The sequence below is a fragment of the Triticum aestivum genome, chromosome 1B, assembly GCF_018294505.1.
Source record: "Triticum aestivum cultivar Chinese Spring chromosome 1B, IWGSC CS RefSeq v2.1, whole genome shotgun sequence".
Lineage (NCBI taxonomy): Eukaryota > Viridiplantae > Streptophyta > Magnoliopsida > Poales > Poaceae > Triticum > Triticum aestivum.
This window is the reverse complement of record NC_057795.1, coordinates 273,825,531-273,831,071: the sequence shown is the minus strand read 5'-3', so window position 1 is coordinate 273,831,071 and position 5,541 is coordinate 273,825,531.

Here is a 5,541-nt window from a genome sequence, read left to right as displayed (position 1 = left end):
GCCCTTCTTATATTGGTTGTACAACCAGTGACACAAAACGTAGGACCGACTCCAGCAAACTGTACCCATACTTCAATGGCCACACCACTAGCACCACCACACAAGACCTGCACTCCAGCAAAAGGTATACCGATTTCTGTTGCCATAGCACCAGCCGTACCACAGAAAAATCCCATTCGAGCAAAAAGTACAGCAAGTCCACCGGCCAAAAACCTATCCCAACTACAGAGACGGCCAATTCCTGCAGATTGGAACCCCATTCTAGTTATTCCCAGTTTAAAAGACAATGCTTTCAATGTTGTTAGGGACTACATGCATATATTCCCATCATGGGAAGATTATAGTGAAGACAAACACCATTTTCATATCTTCCTGTCCAACTTACGTGTAAGTGCTATTATTCATGGTTATTATTTTCCTGTTTTCTGCTGATTGAAGACATCAATGATTTACATTACATTGTTGTAAGTAGGCGAGGGTCAATCTGGATAGTCATGACGAGCAAAGCTTGCTTGTGCTTTTCAAGGAAGCATTGCAGCAGTATCGGTGTTACCTGAGGAAATCACACTTTAATGGCAAGTCTATAAACGAATTTCTGGTGAATTCTCCTGTGCTAAATTTAGAAGAAATTGAATGGAAAAACCTTGTTATGCACTGGTATCGTTCCCAGGATGAGGTACTGACTATGAAATCACATGACAATTTGAACTTATACTTTTCTTCATGTGCCTTATGGATCTTTTTTGCAAGAAATCTGCTCGAAGAAGAATTCCGGTTTTAAAAGAACGACAGGATATCGCAAATATGCTGCCCGCTGCTTTGCTCTTGTTAGTACCTGTTGTCCTGTATCACTGTACTTGCATACATACCTAGTTCATTATGTGACAGCAGTATGCATGATAGCTTCTTATCAATTGTTCGCTCCAAATTATCTGATCTGTATGAATGGTTACATTAGTGTAGAATATATCCAATGCCAATGAATTTTTTTTGCTCTGCATTGTTCTTGTAAGTATATGCTATCCTTTATCAGTGTACTTATATTGACAGGTAGTTGTTCATGTACCATCACTCTACATCTTATTTTCCTTTGCCCTCCATTTTCTACACATCAGATCTATATTTACTCTTACCATAAGGTTGGATAACACCGATGGTACTGAAGAAGTTTAGCTGTGCATTGCTCTTGGCTGTACCTTTGGCCTGTATCGATGCACTTACATTTCTAGCTACTTGGTTATGTAGCATCACTCTTCATCTTATCTTAAATATTCTCCATTTTTTCTTATATTCTCACATCTATATTTACTCTTAACAAAAAGTAGAATAAAGGCAATGCTTATGAAGAAGATTCTGTGGTAAGCTTCTTGAATTGCCCCCCCATCAGCATGGACAAGGGCTTTATAGAGCTTGTCTTCACCAATAATGTAAGTTTGTCCTTCTCAAGCCTTCAAACTTTGTTGTGTATATTTGGTTAGGCATGACTGCAACAACTATTTATTTTTGGTGTTTGCTTCAAATTGCATGTTTAAAGTTTATTATGTAGTTCATAAACAAAAGTTTGTCCTTCTCAATTCAAGTTTTCAGTTGTACAACCAAGTTCCTTCTTCATACCATGTAAATTAAACTATACAGAGCAAGCGATCTTCTTTTGCACTGCATGTATGCTTATGTTCTTGATCTGTAATCTAGTGGTGTGGTGAACCTACCCACTACAGCACAATGTCATATTCTGCAATGTCTTAACTATGAACAATGTCATATCATTCTACTATTATTTAAACAGTCTCTTTGTTTGCCAATCTGAAATGGGATAAATTGACAGCACACTAAAGATTGATACTTATGAGTTCTTGATCTATAATCCAGTGGTGTCGTGAAGCTGCCAACTCCTTCACAATGTCATTTCCTGGCATGTCTTGACCTGAACAATACCATATTGTGTTAATGCAATTTTAAACTGTGTCACTTTATTCGTTAGTAAGAAATGTGATGAATTGTCAGCACCGATACTTTTATGTGCAAAACCTGTCATGTGTCTGCTTGTTTATCTTTCAGAGTGAGGAGGATATAAGTGTTAAACAAGCGCAGTCTCATCAACTTGCTCAGCTGCTTGCACTGTAGCTCCCCGTCAGGGCTAACCTTTCTTGAACTCTATTGAAGTGTTGTTGATTTTGTATATTATTTGGTCGGCGTGTTTATTTGCATTGGTGGTGATCTTTGATGCCCAGTGTATGTAATCTGTTGTCTGCTTGTGCTTTATTATCATAGTGGCGAACTTTGATGCCCATTGGATGTAATATGCTATAATTTCTTTATTGTATAGTCTAGGTTTTTTCTTATTCATGATGCTGCAGTTATTTTACTGTATATATATCATGTCTTCGTAGTAAACCAGCCAGACCATAAAATTACAGTACATAATCGGGCCATCATGCAATCACGATGTATGATCCGCATCATGGGCCCCGTCATCTTGGTCCATTAAAAGGCCTAAATGTAAACTGGCCCACTAGTAGATTCGGGCCTTTAATAGGCCGAGTAAACTGCCGTCCCTCTTTTCGCAAGAAAACTCAATGGGCTTTTATGAGGCCGAGAAGTAGGTTGGGCCTGAAACGTGCTGAATAGCTCACGGGCCGGGAGCAGCCCGAAATGGACCCCGGCCCATGATTGTGCAAATCAAATCACGGGCTTTTAACAGGCCAAAATTACCTCAGTCCTTGTTTGGTCTAATCAAATTATCGGCTGTGAGCAGGCCGGATGCAAACCGGGCCGTAGTTATGCCCAACTATATGACGGGCTTTGAACAGGCCGAAATTAATATAGGGCCGAAATGTTAAATGGGCCCTTAACAGGCCGAAACTAATATCAGGCCGAATTACTAAATGGGCCTTTAGCAAGTGGGCCCAAGAGCATAGCGTCCTGTTGATGGGTCGAATCTGATATGGGCCATAATTTAGCCCAAAGCCTCTTAAAGGGCCGTACCTGATCTGGGCCATAATTTGGCCCAGAACGTGGTAGGCTTTTAACGGGCCGGATCTCATATGGGCCATTATTAGGCCCGGAACGTGGCAGGCCATTAATGGACCGGATCAAATATGGGCCGGCATTTGGCCCAAAACATGGCAGCCAGTTAATGGGCCGGCCTACTAGGGTCCTCAAAATCTTGTGGGCCTACAGCTGGGCCGGCCCATTAATGTCGGCGAAATGTCATGGCCTTTAGTTGGGTCGGCCCATTATGCTCCACAAAAATCTTGTGGGCCTTTAGTTGGGCCGGCCCATTTAATCTTATTGGTCGGTCCACGTGTTAACATATCATAGGCGCATCTCGCCCATTCGATGAGTGACACCTGTGCCAATGCGGAGCTGACACGTGTTTCCTCCAGCCAATGATGATTTTACATGTGGAAAATCCCCATTGGTCCGGGCTGTTAACGGGTTATCGGATCCAAAACCAGACCCGATAGCTTAACGACGTTCCGTTATGGTGGATGCCACGTGTCGGTCACCCTTGACGAAAGCACTTCTGTGACGCACGATTTATCGTCATGGAAGTGGACACTTCCGTGATAATAATTTTGGTAATGTCATGGAACACTTCTACGGCAGCACAAGTATGACTATCTTGATTTTGTCATAAAATTGTCATGGATGTACATGCATGACAAAAAACATGACCTACTGCGACAAACATGTAAATCACGGAAGTGTATTTCTTGTAGTGGTAGCAAATAGTAAACAGGCACAAAAACGGTATTGCAATGCTTAAAAATGAGGCCTTGGGTCCGTACTTTCGCTAGTGCAATCTCCCAACAGTGCTAACATAGTTGGATCATATGATTATCCCTCAAAGTGCAACAAAGAATCACTCCCGAGTTCCTATTAGCGGAGAACAAAAGATAGAAATTGTTTGTAGGGTACGAAACCACCTCAAAGCTATTCTTTTCGTTCGATCTATTCAAGAGTTCGTACTAAAATAATACAAAAGCAAATTCATATTCATAATACTGAATCCACACAAAGAACTACAAGGAGAACCCAAAGTTTCTATAGGAGAAAATATAATAAAACATGCATCAACCCCTATGCATAGATTACCCCAATATCACCGCGGGGATCCGCAAGTTGAGTGCCATAATGTATATGAAGTGAATCAATATGATGCCACATTGTCAACTCAAGTATTCATACTGCAAGACATACATCATGTGTTCCCAAATATGAACATTCAATCCAGCATGACAAAACTTCAAAGGGTAAAGATTCAATTCATCACAATAAGAGTACAGAGGGGATAAACATCATATGATCCATCTATGTTAACAAAGCCCATGATATAGATCATGAGATAAAGAGATTAAACACATAGCTACTGGTACAAACCCTCAACCCCGATGGTGGACTACTCCCTCCTCATCGTGGTGGCCGCCGAGACGATGAAGATGGCCACTGGAGATGATTCCCCCCTTCGACAGGGTGCTGGAACAGGTCTAGATTGGTTTTTGGTGGCTACAGAGCCTTGCGGCGGCAGAACTTCTGATCTAGGCTAATCCCGAAGGGTTTAGGAATATTTGGGAATTTATAGTGCAAAGAGGGGGTGCGGGAGGTCACCGAGGTGGGCACAACACACCTAGGCGCGCCAGGGCCCCCTTGCGTGCCCTAGTGGGTTGTGCCCCCTCGGCATGATATGATTTCAACTTCATGATATTCAATTTATTCAACAATTTATTCATAGTATATAAGTGAAGCACAAGAGTAAATGACAAGCTACTCCAAAAAGATATAAAATGAAGATCATGAGCATAATATTTCTTTCTCTAAAATTAATTTAAGTGAAGAAAGAGAGAATTTCTTCAGAAAATACTAAAGCACACCATTCTGAAAAAGATATAAGTGAAGCAGTAGAGTAATACCATACAGAAGAGCTTCGTTGACGGGATGTGAATGCCGCTTACTTAGCCTCCCTAGCAACTATTTGATGTCTCTATTTTATTTAAAAACTTTCAGATGTAAGCATTTTATTAAAACAGCAAGCAAAACAAAATAAAATGACATTCGAAGAATAACACAACTCATGTGAAGAAGCAAAAACTTAGGCTCAACCGGTACTAACTGATAGTTATCGATGAAGAAAGGTGGGATGCCTACCAGGGCATCCCCAAGCTTGTGGTTTTGCATATCATCACAATCATTCTTATCAATAGCATGAATGGCACCAATAGTATAGCAAACATTATTATCATATTCTTCCAAGTAAGTGCTAAAAAGAGTTTCAAGATCATAAGGGATATCGTTGTCTTCCCAATCATAATCATTACAAAATGTAGTAGGTATCACAAAATCATACTCAATATCATCATCCTCCATCAACATATTTGATTCACTTTCATGAATCACAATGGTGATAGGAGCAACATTATTTGTGAGAGATACCTTTTTACCTTTATTCTTTCTTCTTTTCTTCTTCTTCACCACATCATGTGTGGGTTTAATTAATTTTTTCAAGCTTCTTGTTGAAGAGATTGATTGGATAGGAAGCTC